We start from the raw sequence: 24,984 nt of genomic DNA, 5'->3' as shown, positions 1-24,984 counted from the left end.
AGGAAGGAACTCTGAGTTTTTTTGCAATGGAGGTGACATGCATTCTTCAGTGGGCAGAGGCTCTTGATTGTCTCCTATCTGCCATCCACATTCTAGGGTTAGGCATCTGGGAAGCAGATTTTTTGAGCAGACAGACCTTTTATCCTGGGGAGTGGGCTCTCCATCCGGAGGTATTTTCAAAAATAACTCTCAGGTGGAGGGTTCCAGAGTTGGATCTGATGGCGTCTCGTCAAAAGCCAAGCTTCCAAAGTACGGTTCAAGGTCAAGGCATACTCAAGCCGTTCTGATAGACGCTCTGGCAGCTCCATGGAACTTCAATCTGGCATACCTGCTCCCTCCATTTGCTCTCCTTCCACGAGTCATTGCCGGTATCAAACAGGAGAGAGCGTCTGTGATTCTAATAGCTCCTGCATGGCCTCACAGAATCTGGTTCGCAGATCTGGTGAAGATGTCATCTTTTCCCCCTTGGAGGTTACATCTGAGGAAGGACTTTCTACTTCAGGGTCCCTTCCTCCACCCAAATCTTGATTCTCTGAAGCTGACTGCTTGGAGATACAAAACCTAGTTTTGGCTAGACGTGGCTTCCCTGAGAAAGACAGACACCATGCTTCAGAATTTACTATAAGGTATGGCGTAAATACTTTTTTTTTTTTTTTTTTTTTTTTTTTGGTTTGATTCAAAGGGTTTCTCTTGTAACAAAGTAAGGGTTCCTCGAAATGTTGGCTTTTCTTCGGGAGGGCCTGGAGAAAGGTTTGTCAGTCAGTACTCTGAAAGGTCAGATTTCTGCTCTGTCTATTCTTTAGCACAAACGTCTGGCAGATCTGCCAGGTGTTCAATCTTTTGAACAGGCCTTGCTCAGAATCAGGCCTGTGTTTAAACCTGTTGCTCCTCCTTGGAGCCTTAATCTTAAGTTTTGCAGCAGGCTCCGTTTGAGCCAATGCATTCTGTTAATATTAAATTACTTTCTTGGAAGATTTTGTTTCTTATTGTTTCTTCTGTTCACAGAGTTTGTGAACTTTCGGCTCTGCAGTGTGATTCCCCTTACCTTATTTTTCATGCTGATAAGGCGCCCCTTCGTACTAAGCTGGGGTTTCTCCCTAAGGTAGTGTTGGATCGCAATATTAATCAGGATATTGTTATTCCTTCTTTTTGTCCCAATCCTTCTTCCCAGAAGGAATGTCTGTTGCATAACTTGAATGTTGTACGTGCTCTAAAATTTTACCTTCAAGAAACTAAAGATTTTTGCCAGACTTCTGCCCTGTTCGTTGTTTTCTCTGGTAAGCGTAGGGGTCAGAAGGCCACTTCTACCACTCTCTCTGGTTAAGAAGTGTTATCCGTTTAGCTTATAAGACAGCTGGACAACAGTCTCCTCTTCCTGGGCTTTCAAAAATTAATCTTCTATGGAACAAATTTGCAAGGTGGCCACATGGTCCTCTATTCATACTTTTTCCAAATTCTACAAATTTGATTCTTTTGCCTCGACTGAGGCTTCCTTTGGGAGAAAAGTTCTTTAGGCAGTGGTGCCTTCAGTTTAGGTCCACCTGTCTTGTTCCCCCTCCCTTATAGTCTGTGTCTTCTAGCTTGGGTATTGGTCCCCACTAGTAATTGGAATAGGAATTGTGCCATAGGAAAGAAAACAAAATTTAAGCTTACCTGATAAATTTATTTCCAGGCGTGGAGAGTCCACGACCCGCCCTTGTTTAAATTCAGACACCTCTATACTCTTTCCTTCTTAATATGAGGAGAGTCCATGGCAGCATTCCTTACTGTTGGGAATACTGAACCTGGCCACTAGGAGGAGGCAAAGATACCCCAGCCAAAGGCTCAAATACTTCCCCTACTTCCCTCATATCCCAGTCATTTGCCTTTCGTCACAGGAGGTTGGCAGAGAAGTGTCAAAAGATACGGAGTAGTTCCTTATGAGTGGTATCTGCATTACGAAATGGGACTGGAGTTTCAAGTAGTCTTCTCAGCATCTCAATGAGAGCATTGACGAATGTTAGATTCTAGAGATGCAGGGAGAGTCTTTTTTTGCGAACCCATCCAGAGACTCAGATCCACGGCTTCATTCATTGTGGGAATTAAGAACCTGGTCACCAGGAGGAGGCAAAGACACCCCAGCCAAAGGCTTAAATACTCCTTCCACTCCCCTCATCCCCTAGTCATTCTTTGCCTTTCATCACAGGAGGTTGGCAGAAAAGTGTTGGAAGATTCGGAGTAGTCTTTTATGGAGGGTAGTACTCTTCGCATTGGGACTGGAGTTTTAAGTAGTCCTGTCAGCCTCTCAGTGAGGGCCTGGATGGAAGTTAGTCTGGAGATACAGGGAGAGTCTTTCTACGAAACCATCCTGACTCAGATTAACAGCTCCATAAGCAGTCGGCGTTGACAAGTTTTGCTGTCTGCTTTCTGCACTCAAGTCCATGTTAGGAGCGATGCTACTACCCTGTCACACGGCATAGATTCTGTTAAGATCGTTTTATTTATACACATTTGGTAACACAAGAAGACAGGGTCACAGTGTGTCTCCTTTTATCTGTATACGATCATGGGTTAGTATCCTCGGAAAGTTTATTATTGAATGGGGGGGGGGGAATTTATGCATAATATTCCTTTTTGTGTTTAATGCTACGACATGTGTGAGATGAGGCTCTGTCAATGTGTGAACAGTTAGGTTTCCTTAGAGAGATATCGACACAGCCTTTTCTCTTGTTAAGTGTATTCAGTCCACGGGTCATCCATTACTTATGGGATATATTCCCTTCCCAACAGGAAGTTGCAAGAGGATCACCCAAGCAGAGCTGCTATATAGCTCCTCCCCTCACATGTCATACCCAGTCATTCTCTTGCAACTGACATAGTAGGAAGGTGTGAGAGGAGTGTGGAATTTTTATATTTAATTATTTCTTCAATCAAAAGTTTGTTATTTTAAATGGCACCGGAGTGTGCTGTTTTTTTCTCTCAGGCAGTATTTAGAAGAAGAATCTGCCTGCGTTTTCTATGATCTTAGCAGAAGTAACTAAGATCCACTGGCTGTTCTCGCACATTCTGAGGAGTGGGGTAACTTCAGAAAGGGAATAGCATTCGGGGTCCCCTGCAGATGAGGTATGTGCAGTAGAATATTTTTCTAAGGAATGGAATTGACTAAGAAAATACTGCTGATACCAATGTAATGTAAGTACAGCCTTAAATGCAGTAGCGACTGGTATCAGGCTGATGAATGTATGTACAATAAATAATTTTCTAAGGAATGGAATTTGACTAAGAAAATACTGTTAATACTGAAGTAATGTATGAGCCTTAACTGCAGTAGAAGAGACTGGTAGCAGGCTTATTAATAAAACTACCTAACTTTTAAAGTGCATGTTTAAAACGTTTACTGGCATGTTATTCGTTTTTTGTGAGGTACTTTGGTGATAAATCTTTTGGGGCATGATTTTCCACATGGCTGTCGTTTATTTCTACATAGAAATGGTTAACTGAGGTTTCCCACTGTTGTAATAGGAGTGGGAGGGGCCTATTTTAGCGCTTTTTTGCACAGTAAAAATTCAGTTAGTCTTCCTGCTTCTTCCTCCTTGATCCAGGACGTCTCTAGAGAGCTCAGGGGTCTTCAAAATTCATTTTGAGGGAGGTAATCAGTCACAGCAGACCTGTGACAGTGTGTTTGACTGTGATAAAAACGTTAATTGTTAAATTGATTATCCGTTTTTGGGTATTGAGGGGTTAATCATCCATTTGCTAGTGGGTGCAATGCTTTGCTAACTTAACACATTTACTGTGAAAATTTGGTTGCTATAACTGATTTGGTTCATTGTTATTTCAACTGTGACGATTTTTTTTGCTTCTTAAAGGCGCAGTAGCGTTTTTTATATTGCTTGTAAACTTATTGAAAAGATTTTCCAAGCTTGCTAGTCTCATTGCTAGTCTGTTTAAACATGTCTGACACAGATGAAGTTTGAAGGCCAATGTGGAGCCACACAGAAATATGTGTACTAAATGTATTGATGTCACTTTGAATAAAAGTCAATTTATATCTAAAGAAATTATCACCAGACAACGAGGCGGAAGTTATGCTGACTAACTCTCCTCACGTGTCAGTACCTTTGCCTCCCGCTCCGGAGGCGCGTGATATTGTGGCGTCAAGTACATCAGAGAGGCCCATACAAATCACTTTGCAAGACATGGCTGCTGTTATGACAGAGGTATTATCTAAATTGCCTGAATTAAGAGGCAAGCGCGATAGCTCTGGGTTAAGGACAGAGCGCGCTGATGATGTGAGAGCCATGTCTGATACTGCGTCACAATTTGCAGAACATGAGGACGGAGAGCTTCATTCTGTGGGTGATGGATCTGATCCAGGGAGACCGGATTCAGAGATTTCTAATTTTAAATTTAAGCTTGAGAACCTCTGTGTATTGCTAGGGGAGGTATTAGCGGCTCTGAATGATTGTAACACGGTTGCAATTCCAGAGAAAATATGTAGGTTGGATAGATACTTTGCGGTACCGGTGTGTACTGACGTTTTTCCTATACCTAAAAGGCTTACAGAAATTATTAGCAAGGAGTGGGATAGACCCGGAGTGCCCTTTTCCCCTCCTCCGATATTTAGAGAAATGTTTCCAATAGACGCCACCACACGAGACTTATGGCAGACGGTCCCTAAGGTGGAGGGAGCAGTTTCTACTTTAGCTAAACGTACCACTATCCCGGTGGAGGATAGTTGTGCTTTTTCGGATCCAATGGATAAAAAATTAGAAGGTTACCTTAAGAAAATGTTTGTTCAACAAGGTTTTATCTTACAGCCCCTTGCATGCATTGCGCCTGTCACTGCTGCTGCGGCATTCTGGTTGGAGTCTCTGGAAGAGGCCATTCGCACAGCTCCATTGGATGAGATTATGGCCGAGCTTAAAGCACTTAAGCTAGCTAATGCATTTGTTTCTGATGCCGTTGTACATTTAACCAAACTAACGGCTAAGAACTCCGGATTTGCCATCCAGGCGCGCAGAGCGCTATGGCTTAAATCCTGGTCAGCTGACGTGACTTCTAAATCTAAATTGCTTAATATTCCTTTCAAAAGGCAGACCTTATTCGGGCCCGGCTTGAAAGAAATTATTGCTGACATTACTGGAGGTAAGGGTCATACTCTTCCTCAGGACCGGGCCAAATCAAAGGCCAAACAGTCTAATTTTCGTGCCTTTCGTAACTTCAAGGCAGGAGCAGCATCAACTTCCTCCGCTCCAAAACAGGAAGGACCTGTTGCTCGTTACAGACAGGGCTGGAAAGCTAACCAGCCCTGGAACAAGGGCAAGCAGGCCAGAAAGCCTACTTCTGCCCCTAAGACAGCATGAAGAGAGAGGGCCCCCATATCCGGAAACGGATCTAGTGGGGGGCAGACTCTCTTCGCCCAGGCTTGGGCAAGAGATGTCCAGGATCCCTGGGCGTTGGAGATCATATCTCAGGGATATCTTCTGGACTTCAAAGCTTCTCCTCCACAAGGGAGATTTCATCTTTCAAGGTTATCAGCAAACCAAATAAAGAAAGAGGCATTTCTACGCTGTGTAAAAGACCTCTTAGTAATGGGGGTGATCCACCCAGTTCCGCGGACGGAACAAGGGCAAGGGTTTTACTCAAATCTGTGGTTCCCAAGAAAGAGGGAACCTTCAGACCAATCTTGGACCTAAAAATCTTAAACAAATTCCTAAGAGTTCCATCATTCAAAATGGAAACTATTCGAACCATCCTACCCATGATCCAAGAGGGTCAATATATGACCACACTAGACTTAAAGGATGCCTACCTTCATATACCGATTCACAAAGATCATTATCGGTACCTAAGATTTGCCTTTCTAAACAGGCATTACCAGTTTGTAGCTCTTCCCTTCGGGTTAGCTACGGCCCTGAGAATTTTTACAAAGGTTCTGGGCTCACTCCTAGCGGTGCTAAGACCGCGAGGCATAGTGGTGGCTCCGTACCTAGACGACATTCTGATACAAGCGTCAAGTTTTCAAATTGCCAAGTCTCATACAGAGATAGTTCTGGCATTTCTGAGGTTGCATGGGTGGAAGGTGAACGTGGAAAAGAGTTCTCTATTACCACTTACAAGAGTTCCCTTCCTAGGGACTCTGAGATTCTCTAGAAATGAAAATTTACCTGACGGAGGCCAGGTTATAAAAACTTTTAAATGCTTGCCGTGTCCTTCATTCCATTCCACGCCATCAGTAGCTCAGTGCATGGAAGTAATCGGCTTAATGGTAGCGGCAATGGACATAGTACCATTTGCGCGCCTGCATCTCAGACCTCTGCAATTATGCATGCTAAGTCAGTGGAATGGGGATTACTCAGATTTGTCCCCTCTACTAAATCTGGATCAAGAGTCCAGAGATTCTCTCCTCTGGTGGCTTTCTCGGGTCCATCTGTCCAAGGAGATGACCTTTCGCAGGCCAGATTGGACAATTGTAACAGATGCCAGCCTTCTAGGTTGGGGCGCAGTCTGGAACTCCCTGAAGGCTCAGGGATTATGGACTCAGGAGGAGAAACTCCTCCCAATAAATATTCTGGAGTTAAGAGCAATATTCAATGCTCTTCTAGCTTGGCCTCAGTTAGCAACACTGAGGTTCATCAGATTTCAGTCGGACAACATCACGACTGTGGCTTACATCAACCATCAAGGGGGAACCAGGAGTTCCCTAGCGATGTTGGAAGTCTCAAAGATAATTCGCTGGGCAGAGTCTCACTCTTGCCACCTGTCAGCGATCTACATCCCAGGCGTGGAGAACTGGGAGGCGGATTTTCTAAGTCGCCAGACTTTTCATCCGGGGGAGTGGGAACTTCATCCGGAGGTCTTCGCTCAACTGATTCATCGTTGGGGCAAACCAGATCTGGATCTCATGGCGCCTCACCAGACCGCCAAGCTTCCTTGTTACGGATCCAGGGACCCGGGAGCGGCGCTGATAGATGCTCTGACGGCCCCTTGGGTCTTCAACATGGCTTATGTGTTTCCACTATTTCCGATACTACCTCGACTGATTGCCAAGATCAAACAGGAGAGAGCATCAGTGATTCTGATAGCGCCTGCGTGGCCACGCAGGACCTGATATGCAGACCTAGTGGACATGTCGTCCTGTCCATCATGGTCTCTACCTCTGAGGCAGGACCTTCTAATACAAGGTCCTTTCAAACATCCAAATCTAATTTCTCTGAGGCTGACTGCATGGAGATTGAACGCTTGATCCTATCAAAGCGTGGCTTCTTGGAGTCAGTTATTGATACCTTAATACAGGCACGGAAGCCTGTTACCAGAAAATTTACCATAAGATATGGCGTAAATATTTATATTGGGGCGAATCCAAGGGTTACTCATGGAGTAGGGTTAGGATTCCTAGGATATTGTCCTTTCTACAAGAGGGTTTAGAAAAGGGCTTATCTGCTAGTTCGTTAAAGGGACAGATTTCTGCTCTGTCTATTCTCTTACACAAACGTCTGGCAGAAGTTCCAGACGTCCGGGCTTTTTGTCAGGCTTTGGCTAGGATTAAGCCTGTGTTTAAGACTGTTGCTCCTCCGTGGAGCTTAAACTTGGTTCTTAAAGTTCTTCAAGGTATTCCGTTTGAACCCCTTCATTCCATTGATATTAAGCTTTTATCTTGGAAAGTTCTGTTTTTGATGGCTATTTCCTCGGCTCGAAGAGTCTCTGAGTTATCGGCCTTACATTGTGATTCTCCTTATCTGATTTTCCATTCAGACAAGGTAGTTCTGCGTACTAAACCTGGGTTTTTACCTAAGGTAGTTTTTAACAGGAATATCAATCAGGAGATTGTTGTTCCATCATTATGTCCTAATCATTCTTCAAAGAAGGAACGACTTTTGCATAATCTGGACGTAGTCCGTGCCCTGAAGTTCTATTTACAGGCAACTAAAGATTTTCGTCAAACTTCTTCCCTGTTTGTCGTGTACTCTGGTCAGAGGAGACGTCAAAAAGCTTCGGCAACCTCTCTCTCCTTTTGGCTTCGTAGCATAATACGTTTAGCCTATGAGACTGCTGGACAGCAGCCCCCTGAAAGAATTACAGCTCATTCCACTAGAGCTGTGGCTTCCACCTGGGCCTTTAAGAATGAGGCCTCTGTTGAACAGATTTGCAAGGCTGCAACTTGGTCTTCGCTTCACACTTTTTCAAAATTTTACAAATTTGACACTTTTGCTTCTTCGGAGGCTGTTTTTGGCAGAAAGGTTCTACAGGCAGTGGTTCCTTCCGTTTAAGTTCCTGTCTTGTCCCTCCCATCATCCGTGTACTTTGGCTTTGGTATTGGTATCCCATAAGTAATGGATGACCCGTGGACTGAATACACTTAACAAGAGAAAACATAATTTATGCTTACCTGATAAATTTATTTCTCTTGTAGTGTGTTCAGTCCACGGCCCGCCCTGTCTTTTTAAGGCAGATCTAAATTTTAATTAAACTCCAGTCACCACTGCACCCTATGGTTTCTCCTTTCTTGTCTTGTTTCGGTCGAATGACTGGATATGACATGTGAGGGGAGGAGCTATATAGCAGCTCTGCTTGGGTGATCCTCTTGCAACTTCCTGTTGGGAAGGGAATATATCCCATAAGTAATGGATGACCCGTGGACTGAATACACTACAAGAGAAATACATTTATCAGGTAAGCATAAATTATGTTTTTTGGAGCGTCTTCTCGTTAGTGCAGGGGCGGTCCTGCATGGCACTCCATGTGACCGGGTGTGGCCTCTTTAACTTCCTCTTTCTTGACTGGTGGTTGCAGGAGACAAAGCGTTTTCTCTGTGGTCCGGGTTATAGGAGGTGGTGAGTGACCCGGCCATTGGAGTATAAAGCTGCCATTTAATTTCTATCTAGTCTGTAATAAAAGTGCAAGCTATGGAGGACGATATGTTAGGGTACTCTCTCTTTAATCAAATCTAATACCTGTATTTATTGTGAGAAGGTTCTGGTGGATCCGCCTTCTCAACTATGTTCCACATGCTTTGATAAAATTGCAATATCTAAAAAGAATAAGATATTTAATACAACTGAGCCGTCCACCTCTGAGGGTTCTCCGTTCCGCGAGGTGTGTTCCCTACATTATCTCAGATTGCACATGCAGCTCCCCAGAGCACTACTAATTCTCCCACGGGAGGGGCACTTTGGCCACCAGCTTTCGCTGAACAATTACAAATGGCGGTCTCTGTGGCCTTTAATGCCTTACCACGCCCTGCTAAGCGCAAGTGAAAGGTTAAACATAGTTATCCGTCCCAGGGGCCATCTACTCCATTGGATGTTTCTGATTACCCACTGATGAAGACGACTCCGACTCTTCGGAGGATGCTCTTTCTCAGTCGGAATCTGCGACATCTAGACTTCCTGCTGCAGAGGAGCCAGACTTTTTAAGTTTCAGATGGAGCATTTGCTCTTTCTGTTGAAAAAGGTGCTTGCTACGTTCGAGGTTCCGGAGCCAAAACTACCAGAGGAACCTTCGATCTCTAAGCTAGATAGGGTTTACGAGGACAGGGTGGTGCCTCAGACTTTCCCCGGCCCCGTTAAGATGGCTAATATTTAGAACGAATGGGAGAAACTTGGCTTGTCTTTTTCTCCCTCTACTTCTTTTAAAAAACTGTTCCCCATTCTGGACTCTCAGCTTGAGCTGTGGGGGTCATCCCTAAGGAGCCCATGGATAAAAAAATTGGAATCCATGTTGAGAAAGATGTTTCAGCTCACGGATTTCTTTTTTCAACCGGCAGTTGCTGCGGTGGCTGGGGCGACTAACTACTGGTGTGACGCTCTATCAGCTGTGCTGCAGGTGGAGACTCCCCTCAAGTAGATACAGGAATGAATTAAGGCCTTAAGGGTAGCTTATTCATTCATCTGTGATGCAAATATGCAGATTATTTGCCTCAATGCCAAGACATCAGGTTTTTCTGTTTTAGCCCATAGGGCACTGTGGTTAAAGTCCTGGTCTGCTTACATGACTTTCAAGTCTAGATTACTATCATTCCTGTTTCAGGGTACAGTTCTTTTTGGTCCGGGCCTGTACTCTATTATATCCATGGTCACGGGAGGCAAGGGTTCTTTCCTACTGCAGGATAAGAAGAATAAGCCTAAGGGGTCTACTTTTCGTCCCTTTCGTTCAGACAATTCCCAATGCCAGTAACCTGCCACGAAACCCAGCAGTCCAAGGGATCTTAAAAACCAGTTCAATCTTGGAACAAAGCCAAGCAGAGCAAGAAGCCTGCCGAGACAAAATCGTCATGAAGGGGCGGCCCCCGATCCGTCTCTGGATCGCGTAGGGGACAGACTATCACTTTTTGAGGAGGCCTGGATGAGAGAGACGTTCAGGACCCTTAGGTTCTGGAGATCATTGCCCAGGGTTAAAGGATAGGGTTCAAGACTCATCAGCCCAGGGGCAGATTCCTCCTATCAAACCTAAGGGATCTCTCCTCTCTCGGAGTAATCGTACCAGTACCTCTGGCAGAAAGAGGTGTGGGGTATTATTCAAAACTTTTTGTGGTCCCAAAGAAGGGCACGTTTCATCTGATTCTAGACCTAAAGTGCCTAAACAAGTTTGTCTGTCTGTCCCATTGTTCAAGAGGAAGATGATCAGGTCTATTCTGCCTCTAGTTCAAGAGGGACAGTTAATGACTACAATAGATTTGAAGGATGCTTACCTTCACGTGCTAATCCACAAGGATCTCTTCAGGTTCCTAACATTTGCATTTCTGGACCAACACTTCCAGTTTGTGACCCTACCATTCGGCCTGGCGAGTGCCCCAAGAGTCTTTACGAAGGTTCTGGGAGCGCTGCTTGCGGTGGCGAGAGCCAGAGGTATTGCAGTGGCACTTTATCTGGATGACATCCTGGTCCAGGCTCCATCCTACAGTCTCGCAAAAGACCATTTGAGGGCTGCTCTTCTCCTTTGATCCCATGGATGGAAGATAAATGTAGTTGAGTTCCCTGGTTCCCAGCAACAGAGTGGAATTCCTGGGCACGATAATAGATTCCATGTCAATGAAGATATTACTGACAGATCAGAGATGCCACAAGATTGCGTCCAGCTGTCTTGCCCTTCATACACCGGGCCACAGATGACCTTGAGGAAGTCTGGAATTGATTGGGCTCATGGTATCCAGCATAGATGTTGTTCCATTCGCCAGGTTCCATCTCAGACCTCAGTTGTGCATGTTTAGACAATGGAACGGCGATCACTCAGACCTTTCCCAACAGATCTCTCTGGATAACCGAGTGAGGGAATCCCTCTCTTGGTGGATCTGTCCGGGCAAACTGTCCCAGGGGACATACTTCTTGAGACCATCCTTGGAGATTGTGACCATGGACGCAAGTCTGTCAGGATGGGGAGCTGTTTGGGGTGTCGGGAAGACACAAGGCAGGTAGACTCCAGAGGAGTCTCTTCTCCCGATCAATATTCTGGAACTTCAAACGATCTTCAATGCTCTGAGGGCTTGGCCCATTCTGGGGTCGTCCCGATTCATCAGATTCCAGTCGGACAACATTGGCTCGGTGGCCTACATCAACCATCAGGGGGTAACGAGAAGCTCCCTAGCCATGGGGGGGGTAGTATCTTGGATTCTGGAATGCGCAGAGACCCACAACTGTCCGCTATCAGCGATCCACATTCCAGGTGTGGACAACTGGGAAGCGGATTTTCTCAGCAGATAATCGTTTCATCCGGGGGAATGGTCTCTCCATCCCGAGGTGTTTGCGGAGATCTGCATCATGGGGTCCAGACTCAACTTCAAGCAACCCAGATTCGGGTCTCGGTCCAGGGATCCCCAGGCAGAGCTGATAGATGCCTTAGCGGTGCCTTGGGAGTTCAACCTAGTCTACATATTTCCACCGTTGTCACTTCTACCTCGAGTAGTGGCCCACATCAAGCAGGAACAAGCTTTGGCTATTCTAATTGCTCTGTCTGGGCCGCAGAGGATGTGGTTTACGGATCTGGTGGGGATGTCATCATCTCCTCCATGGAGGTTACCTTGTTGCAGGGATCTGCTGGTTCAGGGTCCCTTTCTACATCAAAATCTTGATTCTCTGAGGCTGTCTGTGTGGAGATTGAACGCTTAGTCCTAGCCAAGAGAGGTTTTTCTGAGAGAGTGATTGATACTCATTCAAGCCAGGAAACAGGTCACTCGTCGCATCTATCATAAGGTGTGGAGGACCTACTTGTCCTGGTGTGAGGAACGTGGATATCCCTGGCAAAAGGTTATGGTATCCAGGATCCTGTCCTTCCTCCAGGATGGGTTGGAGAAGAGACTTGCTGCCAGTTCCTTAAAGGGACAGATTTTGGCTTTATCTTTACTGTTACGTAAGCTTGCGGAGCTTCCTGATATTCAGTCCTTTGTTCAGGCTCTGTCTAGTATCAGGTCTGTCTTTTTAGAAATTCCGCTCCACCTTGGAGCTTAAACTTGGTACTTAAGATTTTGTATAGGGCTCCGTTTGAGCCCATGCATTTACTTGACATTAAAATTCTTTCCTGGAAGGTTCTATTCCTATTGGCCATTGGCTCACAGAGTCAGAGTTGGTGGCCTTGCAATGTGAGCCTCCTTACCTGGTTTTTCACGCCGATAAGGCGGTTCTTCGCACTGGGTTGTGATTTCTTTCCAAGGTGGTGTCGAATCGTAACATCAATCAGGAGATAGTAGTTTCTTTCTTGTGTCCTAACCCTTCTTCTTCAAAGGAAAAGTTACTTCATAATTTGGATGTGGTTTGAGTCTTGAAGTTCTATCTTCAGGCCACAAAGGAATTCAGACAGACTTAGTCTTTATTGGTGGTGTACTTGGGGAAGTGCAAAGGGCAGAGGGCCTCTTCCACTTTCCTATCTTTTTGGTTGAGGAACATTATTCACTTGACATATGAGACAGCGGGACATAAGCCTCCTCAGAGGATTACGCCTCGCTCAACTAGGGCTGTGGCTTCTTCATGGGCCTTTAAGAATGAGGCTTCTATGGAGCAAATTTGTAAGGCGGCTACTTGGTCCTCACATACTTTTGCTAAATTTTACAATTTTGATGTCTTTGCTTCGGCGGAAGCGGCTTTTGGGGAAGAGGTTTTGCAGGCTGTGGTGCCCTCAGATTAGGGTCTGTCTCCTTTTGCCCTCCCATTTTTTTCATTCAGTGTCCTCTAGAGCAGTGATTTTCAACCTTTATTTTTGCCATGGCACATCTTTTTACATTAAAAAATCCTGCGGCACACCACCATTCCAGAATTTTATAAAATCACAGATTGTAGCCTAATACACTGTGTGTGTGTAGAGAGAGAGAGAAACAATCAATTTAGTCAATTCAATTAAGCTTTATTAGCATGACAGTCATTACAACTGTATTGCCAAAGCTAGAGGCACAATCATAACAATCACATATTGAGGTGGTTAGGGGGGTACCAGTGATGAAAATAAATTCTTAGGTGATATGCAGTTGTTCCATGCAAGTAAAAGTTCTGCTTGTTAGTGCAGTAAGCAGTGCACAAGTATTGAGCCCAAAAGCAGAAACTACTGGGGCCCAAGTGATCCTACTGTTTAAAGTCCCTAAGCCTTGGGGGCACCAGTATAAGAGTTTGACAATCAGTGTAGGATAAGCATAAATATGGGGCCCACAAAAGAGCATCAGGGCTTGCAATCAGGCAATGATGAGAGTAAAATGAAAAATTACAAAAGTTAAGCCAGGAGGGCAAATGGCATAAAATGCATATGATGGTAAACAGAAAGGTCTCACCCCGTTAAAGCAGATGTCTTCTCTGTGCTGGAACAATATAATTAATTTCCAGGGCAATTCTCCCTGAGCTTGAGAATCGAGGAAGGGGAGGTAAGTAGATCTGTAAAACTGCGACTATCGGAGTATGTAGGCCATAATTGATCAAAAGACCTCCGCAGACACAGAAAGAAAATGGCGGACCACTCTCCTCTATTCTTCAAGGCGACTATCAATCCGGACTCCGGTAAGCAACATTTACCTCCTAGTCATTTACCCTGTTTGGAAGCTTGGGAACAAGTGAATGTAGGCTCCTAGGCCGCAGTGATATGTGAGCTGTTGACCCCGGCACGAACAGGCCTCCACAACAGGGGGGAGAAGAAAAAAGGACTGCAGCTGTTTGCTTGACCTCCGGAGCGGAGCCCCGACCCTCTGGAGTGTCGTATATCTTTTTATTAAATCTCTCAGTAGTCCTCGTGGCTATCATAGCCATAGCTCCTTGATAAGAACTTTTGTAATGCAGCTGAGGCAAGTGAAGTCTCCAGAGCGGAGCCCCGACCCTCCGTAGAACTGTGTGGGAGTTGAGAGTCCCTGCATGTCCAGATGAGTGAATAGGGTAGCAGAAACAACTGGCTTCTGTTCCTCTTCAGGAGTGCACTTAAGCAAGAAGGGACCAATTCACGGCGGCACACTCGATGATCTCTCACTGCACACTAGTGTGCCGTGGCACAGTGGTTTAAAATCACTGCTCTAGAGCTTGGGTATTTGTTTCCCACAAGTAATGAATGAAGCCGTGGACTCTCCTCATATTAAGATGGAAAACATAAATTATGCTTACCTGATAATTTAATTTACATCTGTGGGAGGAGAGTCCACAGCTCCCGCCTATTTCTGTTTTTTTTCTTCTGGCACCATTTATACCCTATTTCTCCTACTGCTCCTTGTTCCCTTGGCAGAATGACTGGGGGATGAGGGTAGTGGGGGAAGTATTTAAGCCTTTGGCTGGGGTGTCTTTGCCTCCTCCTGGTGGCCAGGTTCTTAATTCCCTCAAGTAATGAATGTAAATGTGGACTCTCCTCCCTCAGATGAAAATTAAATAAGGTAAGCATAATTTGTTTTCTTTTCCATGGCATAGATTCCAGTAAGATAGTTTAAATTTTTTATACACATATGATAACGCAAGAAGACAGGGTCACAGTGTGTCTCCTTTTTATCTGTATGGAATAAAGTGTCAATATCTCTGGTGGGGGATTATTGAACAGGGGGGGATTAATCACATAATTTATTTTATTATGACTATGCTGCGACATGTGTGAGATGAGGCTCAGGCAGATGTTGGAACGTACAGGTTTTAATTTTGTTTTTGTAAGCTGAAAGGGCTTGGCGCGCTTTTTCCTATAGCAGGGGTGGTCCTGCAATGCGCACCACGTGACTGGGTGTGGAGTATCAAATTGCCGTTTTATCTTATTACTCAATAGTCTGCTTTTTAAGTGCAAGCTATGGGGGATTCTGATGCGTTAGAGGGTACTCCCTCTTTACCTAAGTCTAATACCTGTCAATATTGTGAGGAGGCCGTGGTATACCCACCTGCTCAATTATGTTCCACATGCCTTGATTCTTTGAGGCTGACTGCGTGGAGATTGAACGCTTAGTCTTAGCCAAGAGCGCTTTCTCTGAGATTGTTATTGATACACTCATTTAGGCTTGTAAGCCTGTTACTCGTCGAATCTACCATAAGGTGTGGAGAGCTTATTTGTTCTGGTGTGAAGAACGTGGTTTCGCCTGGCATAAGGTTAAGGCTGCCAGGATTCTTTCCTTTCTCCAGGAGGGTCGGTAGAAGGGCCTTTCTTCCAGTTCCCTGCAGGGACAGATTTTGGCCCTTTCTGAGCTCCCTGACGTGCAATCCTTCATTAAATTTGAATCTTGTTCTTAAGATTTTGCAACGGGCTCCGTGTGAGCCAATGCATTTGGTTGACATTCAATTGTTGTCCTGGTAAGTTCTTTTGGCTATTGCGTCACCACGCAGAGTTTCTGAAATGGCGGCCTTGCAATGTGAGCCTCCTTATCTGGTGTTTCACAAGGATAAGGCTGTCCTATGTACCCACTTGGGTTTTCTTCCTAAGTTGCTGTCTGATCGTAACATCAATCAGGAAATTGTGGTTCTTTCCTTGTGTCCTAATCCTTCTGCGAAGGAACGTTTACTTCATAATCTGTATGTTCGAGCTTTGAAGTTTTATCTTCAAGATACTAAGGATTTTAGCCAAACTTCGTCCTTGTTTGCTATCTATTCTGGGAAGCATAAGGGTCTGAAGGCTTGTTTGACTTCCTTATCTTTTTGGTTGAGGATTGTTATACGCTTAGCTTAAGAGTCAACTGGTCGTCCTCAGAGGATTACTCTCATTCCACTAGTGCGGTGGCTTCCTCTTGGGCCTTTAAGAACGAGGCCACTATGGATCAAATTTGTAAGGCGGCTACTTGGTCCTCCTTACATACTTTTTTAAAATTCTACAAATTTGATGTTTTTGCTTCGGCTGAAGCAGCTTTTTGGTGAAAGGTTTTACAGGCTGTGGTGCCCTCAGATTAGGGTCCGCATTACTTTTACCCCTCCCGTTATCATTGTGTCCTCTAGAGCTTGGGTATAGTAAGGAATGATGCTGTGAACTCTCCTCATATTAAGAAGGAAAACATAAATTATGCTTAACTGATCATTTAATTTCCTTCTGTATACTCCCGATTGGCCGACCAAAATTTGTTTTTCTCTTCCGGCACCATTTATACCCTGATCTTTCTCCTACTGTTCCTTGTTCCCTTGGCAGTATGACTGGGATATGAGGGAAGTAAGGGGGGGGGAGTATTTGTGCCTTTGCCTCCTCCTGGTGGCCAGGTTCAGTATTCCTAACAGTAAGGAATGATGCCATGGACTCTCCTACAGAAGGAAATTAAATTATCAGGTAAGTATAATTTATGTTTCTTTCATGTAATTGGCAAGAGTCCATGAGCTAGTGACGTATGGGATATACAATCCTACCAGGAGGGGCAAAGTTTCCCAAACCTCAAAATGCCTATAAATACACCCCTCACCACACCCACAATTCAGTTTTACAAACTTTGCCTCCTATGGAGGTAGTGAAGTAAGTTTGTGCTAAGATATCTACGTTGACATTCGCTTCTCAGCATTTTGAAGCCTCGATTCCTCTCAGAGTACAGCGAATGTCAGAGGGATATGAAGGGAGTATCACCTATTGAATGCAATGGTTTTCCTCGCGGGAGATCTATTTCATAGGTTCTCTGTTATCGGTCGTAGAGATTAATCTCCTACCTCAGATCGACGATATACTCTCATATACCATTACCTCTACTGATAATTGTTTCAGTACTAGTCTGGCTATGTGCTATATGTGGATGCGTGTCTTTCGGTAAGTATGTTTTTATTACTTAAGACACCTCAGCTATGGTTTGGCACTTTATGCATTAATATAAAGTTCTAAATATATGTATTCTACTTATATTTGCCATGAGTCAGGTTCATGTATTTCCTTTTGCAGACTGTCAGTTTCATATTTGGGGAAAATTAACATATTAAGAAATATTTTTTTCTGACCTGGGGTTTAGTCTTTTTTTTTTTTTTTCTTCAAATTGACTACATTTTTCTTGCATATTGCGGGCAGGATTAGGCCCGCGGGTGCGCCAAATGCTAGACTTTATTGCGTCATTCTTGGCGCAAGAATTTTTTGGCGCGAGTACGTCGGTTTACGCAAGTTCGTCATTTCCGGCGTCGTAGTTGACACAGAGTTCCTTACACAGGGTTGCGTCGTTAGTGACGCGAGTGTGTCATTTCCGGTTTTTGTTGGCGCCAAAAAAATTCAGTTACGTTGTGCGTGAAACTTGGCGCTAAATTTTTTTCATTAATTTAATACCCCATTGCTATTTGCCTCTTGCCTTTTTCTATGTCAGAGGGCTATGCTATTTGCATTTTTTTCCCCATTTCTGAAACTGTCATATAAGGAAATTGACAAATTTTGCTTTATATGTTGTTTTTTATTTTACATTTTGCAAGATGTCTCAATCTGATCCTGCCTCAGAAGTATCTGTTGGAACTTTGCTGCCTGATGTCGGTTCTACTAAAGATAAGTGCATTATATTTCCGAATGTCATTTGTATTGGTTATCATGATAAACTTTTACATGCAGATAGTGTCCATCAGTCAATAGTACATTCCCTGTTGTTGTTCCTTCAACTTTTAATGTACATGTTATACCTATGAAATTTAAAGAATTTGTTACTGATTCTATTCAGAAGGCTTTGTCTGCTATTCTGCGTTCTAATTATTATAAATGTCTTTTAAAACTTCTCATAGGGTTGATGAATTTTCAAATGACCGACAACATAATGAATTATCCTCCTCTGATGAGGATCTATCCGATTCAGAAGATCCTTCCTCAGATATTGACACTGACACATCTACTTATTTATTTAAAATGAAGTATTTTCGTTCTTTGTTAAAGAAGTGTTAATTATTTTGGATATCGTGGAAACTAGTCCTTTTGATATTAGAACTAGTAAATTCTGTTTTTAAACCTCATGTGGTTACTCCAGAGGTTTTTTTTCTGTTCCTAATGCTATTTCTGATTATGATTTCTAAGGAATGGAATTAGCCGTTTACTTTTATTCCTTCTTCAAGGTTTAAAAATTGTATCCTTTTACCAGCAATTTTTATAGAGTTTTAGGAAAAGATCCCCACAGTTGATGGGGCTATTTCTACTCTTGCTGAACGTACCTCTATTCCTATGGAAGATAGTACTTAAGTTCCTTTAGATAGGAAACTTGAATCTTATCTAAGGAAAGCTCATTTATATTCAGGTCGTCTCAGGCCTGCAATTTCTTTGGCTGATGTTGCAGCTGCATCAACATTTTTCTTGGAGAATTAGCGCAACAAGAAATTGGATCCTGATTTATCTAGCATTGTTCGCTTACTGCAACATACTAATCCGTTCTGATGCCTTTATTTGATTTTCATCAAGATTGATGTTAGATCTATGTCTTCAGCTATTTTTAGCTAAAAGAGTTTTGAGGCTTAAATCTTGGATTGCTGATATGACTTTTTAAGTCTAGATTGCTATCTCTTTCTTCCCAAGGTAATAAGAGACCTAAGGGTAAATATAAAGCTTCTAATTGTTTTAGTTCTTTTTGTCAAATAAGGAACAAAAACCTAATCCTTCCCTATGGAATCTGTTTCCAATTGGAAACCTTCATTACATGGAATAAATCCAACCCATTTAAGAAACCAAAAGCCAGCCCCTAAGTCCGCATGAAGGTGCGACTCTCATTCCAGCTCAGCTGGTAGGGGGCGGATTAAGGTTTTTTTCAAGGATGTTTGGATAAATTCTGTCCAAAATCAATGGTTTCAGAGTATTGTCTCGGGGTATCGAATAGGATTCTGAGTAACTTCTCCTGTGAGAAGATTTTTTTTTTCTCTCAAGCATCCCAGCAAATCCAGTTAAAGCTCAGGCTTTACTGAAGTGTGTTTCAGATGTCGAGTTTCAGGGGTAGTCATGCCCGTTCCTTTTCAGGAACAAGGTCTGGAGTTTTTATTCAAATCTATTCTTTGTCCCAAAGAAGGAAATTTCACTCAGACCAATTCTGGATCTGTATATTTTGAACGTTCTGTAAGAGTACCAATTTTGAAATGGTGACTTTAAGAACTGTTCTGTTTTTTATTCAGCAATGAGATTTTAGGTCCACAATAGATTTGCAGGATGTATACCTTCATATTCCGATTCATTCAGTTCATTATCAGTTCCTGAGATTCTCTTTTCTAGAAAAGTGTTACCAATTCGTTGCTCTTCCATTTGGACTAGCAACCGCTCAAGAATCTTTTTTTAAAGGTTCTAGGTGCCCTGCTTTATGGAAACCAGAGAGCAGGGTAATGCGGTGTTTCCTTATTTGGACGATATCTTGGTACTAGCTCAGTCTTTACGTTCTGCAGTATCTCACACGAATCAACTAGTGTTGTTTCTTTGGAAACCTGGTTGGAGGATCAATTTTCCTCAGACAAGGGTCACCTTTTTAGGTTTCCAGATAGATTCAGTGTCCATGACTCTGTCTCTAACAGACAAGAGACGTTTGAAATTGGTTGCAGCATGTCGGCACCTTCAGTCTCAGTCATTCCCTTCAGTGGTTATGTGCATGGAAAATTTAGGTCTCATGACTGCAGCATCGGACGCGATTCCCTTTGCTCGTTCTCACATGAGACCTCTCCAGCTTTGTTTGCTGAATCCATGGTGCAGGGATTATACAAAGATATCACAATTAATATCCTTAAATCCCAATGTTTGACACACTCTGACGTATTGGTTAAGTCACAAGCGTTTAGTCCAAGGGGCTTCTTTGTTCGGCTAACCTGGATTATGATCACTACAGATGCGAGTCCTTTCAGGTTGGGGAGCTGTTTGGGGATCTCTGACAGCACAAGGGGTTGGAAATCTCAAGAGGCGAGGTTACGAATCAATATTTTAGAACTCCGTGCAATTCTAAGAGCTCTTCAGTTTTGGCATCTGTTAAAGAGAGAACCGTTCATTTATTTTCAATCAGACAATATCACAACTGTGGCATTTGTCAATCAGCAGGTTGGGACTCACAGTCCACAAGCTATGAAAGAAGTATCTTGGATACTTGCTTGGGCGGAATCCAGCTCCCGTCTAATTTCTGCGGTGCATATCCCAGGTATAGACATTGTGTCAGGGTTTTTTCCCTGTTGTGTTTGCCATGTGCTGCTGGCATCCATTTTACTCACCTCTCTTCCTGACTATGGTGCATTGTGGGGGATGCTGCTCATTTCCTGCACTTCCTTTTATGGCCAGACTGGTGTGCATCATCCATGTGAGACAGGATGCAGTCTCAAAATTGTGATGTCATCACTTATTGTTTAAAGGGCCTCTGTTCAATATGCTTTGACTTTGCGTTGTCTCAGACCTGTTTGTGAGAGTACCTGTGTATTACCTGGCTGCCTGACGTCCTTCCTGATCCCTGGCTTGTTCCTGACTCTGCTGTTTTCCTTGTTCCTGATTCTTGCTCGTCTGACTATTCGCTTTGGCTCCTGACTCGGCTCGTCTGACTACCAGCTCTGGTTTTGACTCCTGGCTTGTTATTTGACTTGTGGACTTTTTATTTTTTGCTATTAATAAAGGTGTGATTATTTTTGCACTTCTCGTCTCAGTCTGATTCCTGGCACCCTGACACATTGGGAGGCGGATTATCTCAGCCGTCAGATTTTACATCCAGGGGAGTGGTCCCTCCATCCAGATGTGTTTTCTCAGATTGTTCAGATATGGGGTCTTCTACAGATAGATCTGATGGCCTCTCATCTAAACAAGAGACTTCCCAGATGCCTGTTCAGGTTCAGAGATTTTCAGGCGGAAGCAGTGGGTGCGCTGACACTTCTTTGGTGTTATCAACCTGCTTATATTTTCCCGCCTCTAGTTCTTCTTCCAAGAGTGATCTCCAAAATCATCATGGAACAATCGTTTGTGTTGCTGGTGGCTCCAGCATAGCCTCACAGGTTTTGGTATGCGGGTCTTGTTCGGATGTTCAGCTGCCAACCTTGGCAACTTCTGTTAAGGCCGGACCTACTGTCTCAAGGTCCGTTTTTTCATCAGATCTTCAAATCATTAAATTTGAAGGTATGGAAATTGAACGCTTAGTACTAAGTCATAGAGGTTTCTCTGACTCGGTGATTAATACTATGTTACAAGCTCGTAAATCTGTCTCTAGAAAGATTTATTATTGAGTTTGGAAAACTTACATTTCATGGTGTTCTTGTCATAAATTCTCTTGCCATTCTTTTAGAGTTGCAAGAATTTTTCAGTTTCTTCAGGATGGTTTGGATAAGGTTTTGTCTGCAAGTTCCTTTTATTCACAGAAAGATTGCTAAACTTCCTGATATTCACTGTTTTGTACAGGCTTTAGTTCGTATTAAGGCTGTCATTAAATTAATCTCTCCTCCTTGGAGTCTTAATTTGGTTTTGAGGGCTTTACAGGCTCCTCCATTTTGAGCCTATGCATTCTTTGGACATTTAACTACTTTCTTGGAAAGTGTTGTTCCTTTTGGCCATCTCTTCTGCTAGAAGAGTGTCTGAGCTATCTGCTCTTTCTTGTGAATCTCCTTTTCTGATTTTTTCATCAGGATAAGGCGGTTTTGCTTACTTCATTTAATTTTTTCCCTAAGGATGTGTATTCTAAAAACATTAGTAGAGAAATTGTTGCCCCTTCTTTGTGTCCTAATCCTAAGAATTCTTTGGAAAGATCCTTACATTCTTTGGATGTGGTGAGAGCTTTGAAATATTATATTAAAGCTACTTAAGATTTCAGGAAGACTTCTAGTCTATTTGTTATATTTTCTGGTCCTAGGAAAGGTCAGAAGGCCTTTGGGTTGTTGATTATTTTTTCAGCGGAAAATGGCTGTTTTTATCCCTCCCTCTCTCTAGTGACTCTTGCGTGGAGTTCCACATCTTGGGTATTGATATCCCATACGTCACTAGCTCATGGACTCTTGCCAATTACATGAAAGAAAACATAATTTATGTAAGAATTTACCTGATAAATTCATTTTTCATATTGGCAGTCCATGAGGCCCACCCTTTTTATGGTGGTTATGATTTTTTTTTTGTATAAAGCACAATTATTTCCAAATTCCTTTGTTGATGCTTTTTACTCCTTCTTTATCACCCCACTACTTGGCTATTCGTTAAACTGAATTGTGGGTGTGGTGAGGGGTGTATTTATAGGCATTTGAGGTTTGGGAAACTTTGTCCCTCCTGGTAGGATTGTATATCCCATACGTCACTAGCTCATGGACTCTTGCCAATATGAAAGAAATGAATTTATCGGGTAAATTCTTACATAAATTATGTTTTTTGTTTTCTTCTTCTTTTTCCGTTTCCTTTGGCCGAATGACTGGGGGTTATGGGTAAGGGAAGTGACACTTAACAGCTCTGCTGGGTTGCTCTTTGCCGCCTCCTGCTGGCCAGGAAGTAAATATTCCACTAGTAATTGTAATGAATCGGGGACTATCCATGCCTGGAAAAAAATAAATCTATCAGGTAAGCATACATTTTGTTATTCGCAAAGATCATAGTAGTGAAACATAAAATATCTAAGAATATTCCACTCCTGAGGTGGTCCACTGATTGGGTAACCCTGGAATCAATAGGGAAGTTCTGTGTGCAGCTGTGGTATAAAAATGATTGCTATTTGCACACCTCAAGATCCTTTTGTAGGCCTTGAGGAGATCAAATATTTGCATTGCAAAGTGTCACAAATGCACTTGAGTTACTCTGTGCCTGTTTAAACTGTTCAGATTTGTGAATCAGTTTTGCTGTTTTAAGGCATCATTATGAATGCAAAAACAAACATACTCAGTCATATAAATACCAGAGAGCGTTGTATAACTTTATTTTAGTATTGTTATTTTATATTGTTTTTGTTTGATTTTTTTTTTTAACTGGTGTGTGTGTGTGTGTATGTGTATATGTATATATATTTTGTATTTATTTGCAGCAAGAGAACGAAAAAAATAATAGGAGTACAGGTAAATTAGAAAATTGCTTAAAATTGCATCATCTATCTTCTGAATCGTATAAGAAAAAAAATGTGGGTTTAGTATCCCTTTAACAGTGATTTTGTTCCTCAATTTGCACTTATTGAAAAGCCTGATGTAAGTTTTGCTGTGAAGTAAGTCAGATATCCTTGTGCTCAGATCTAAGTAACCACTGTGTAAAATGTATTTCACCATTTGTATGATTAAATCCCTCTAGCTTCTCTGGTGGTGGTGGTGGTGTGGTGGTGGTGTTGTTGATGGTTTGTTTGTTTGTTTGTTTGTTTTGTTTTTGGGTCCATGGAGCTGAAAAAAATAAATTTAGACTCTGGAAAGCAGTCTGGTCCCTGCTGCTTTTAATTTCATAATTATGTATTGTTTATTCTTTCCTGGGCAGGGGTTTTATATTGTCTCAACATCAGTCAGTCAATAAGTTAAACTATACGATCATCCTTTTTATAATCTGCATTTTTTTTATTTTTAATAATGAAATATTTGAAGAAGCCTCGGTTTCTGCTTGTGATTTAATAAATAGCTTTAGTGCACTGTCAACCCACGTTGGTCTTTAGCCCACTGCAATAATTAATGGTGACATACCTTGTTCACAGTAGAGCCCTTTTCATTAATATTTTTAAGACGAGGGCAGAAAATCTAAAAGTAAAAACTTTGATTTATTCCCACTATGTCATCAATCCACTTAATCATCATTTACTGATGTGCAAAGGAATTTATTATAATGGCTATTTGTGCAGAATCTGTTCCTTCTTTACAATATGAACTTAGGGTAAAATTTGCTCACATGTAACTAGACAAGCAGGTAATTGGTTTATTTGTTTTTAGATTAACATGTTATTTAGATGATCATTTGAAAAGATCTGTGATAAAATACACTGTCTTTATTAGCTTGCATTGGAAAGTGGTTGGCTGGGTGAAATAGAGATGTATGTTTAAATACTACGAGACTCTGTGATACAGTAAGTGTAATGCATCACTACCCAATTCCCTGTGAGTATTGCATCACAAGGAGCCATGATGTAACCTTCTTACTAGCCGAAATAAAGAAGCAAATATCCAGGGACACTTTGCAGCAGAGCACTAAAGTAATAATTGCATAAGTTGCACCCAACATGCACAAACTATTCAATATTGTTGACATCCAACACATTACCGGATATCATAAAGGGCCATTATACACTAATTTTTTCTTTGCATAAATGTTTTGTAGATGATCTGTTTATAAAGCCCATAAAGTTTGTTTTTTAAAAAATGTATAGTTTTGCTTATTTTTAAAGAACATTGCTCTGATTTTCAGACTCCTAACCAAGCCCCAAAGTTTTAATTGAATACCATCCGCTACCTACTCCAGCTTGCTCCTGTTTGTGTAAAGGGTCTTTTCATATGCAAAAGAAGGGGGAGGGGGGTGTCTTATTTCCCACTTGCAGTGGGCTTTCCAACTACCTTTTCAACAGAGCTAAACTGAAAGCTTCTAAGTAAGTTTTTAAACCGTTTTATACTGGATTTTTATATCCGTATCTGCATCTTATTTATAGTAGTGTCTATTACATGCAGTTATATGAAAATGAGTGTATACTGTCCCTTTAAAAGGATAGTAAAAGCTAAATAAATGCTAGATATGTGTTCCAAACAAGCCAGAGAATTATATATATATATATATATATATATA

General features: G+C 42.5%; 1 protein-coding gene across 5 annotated transcripts in view; it reads left to right on the top strand.

Moving 5' to 3' along the window:
- The window catches only part of NCOA2 (nuclear receptor coactivator 2), an 884,149-nt gene that overhangs the window by 462,818 nt on the left and 396,347 nt on the right, over positions 1 to 24,984 (top strand). The window lies entirely within an intron of this gene.

Source organism: Bombina bombina, chromosome 5 (assembly GCF_027579735.1).
Source record: "Bombina bombina isolate aBomBom1 chromosome 5, aBomBom1.pri, whole genome shotgun sequence".
Lineage (NCBI taxonomy): Eukaryota > Metazoa > Chordata > Amphibia > Anura > Bombinatoridae > Bombina > Bombina bombina.
The sequence above is the reverse complement of the archived record's forward strand: the minus strand, read 5'-3'. Positions and strand labels throughout refer to the sequence as shown.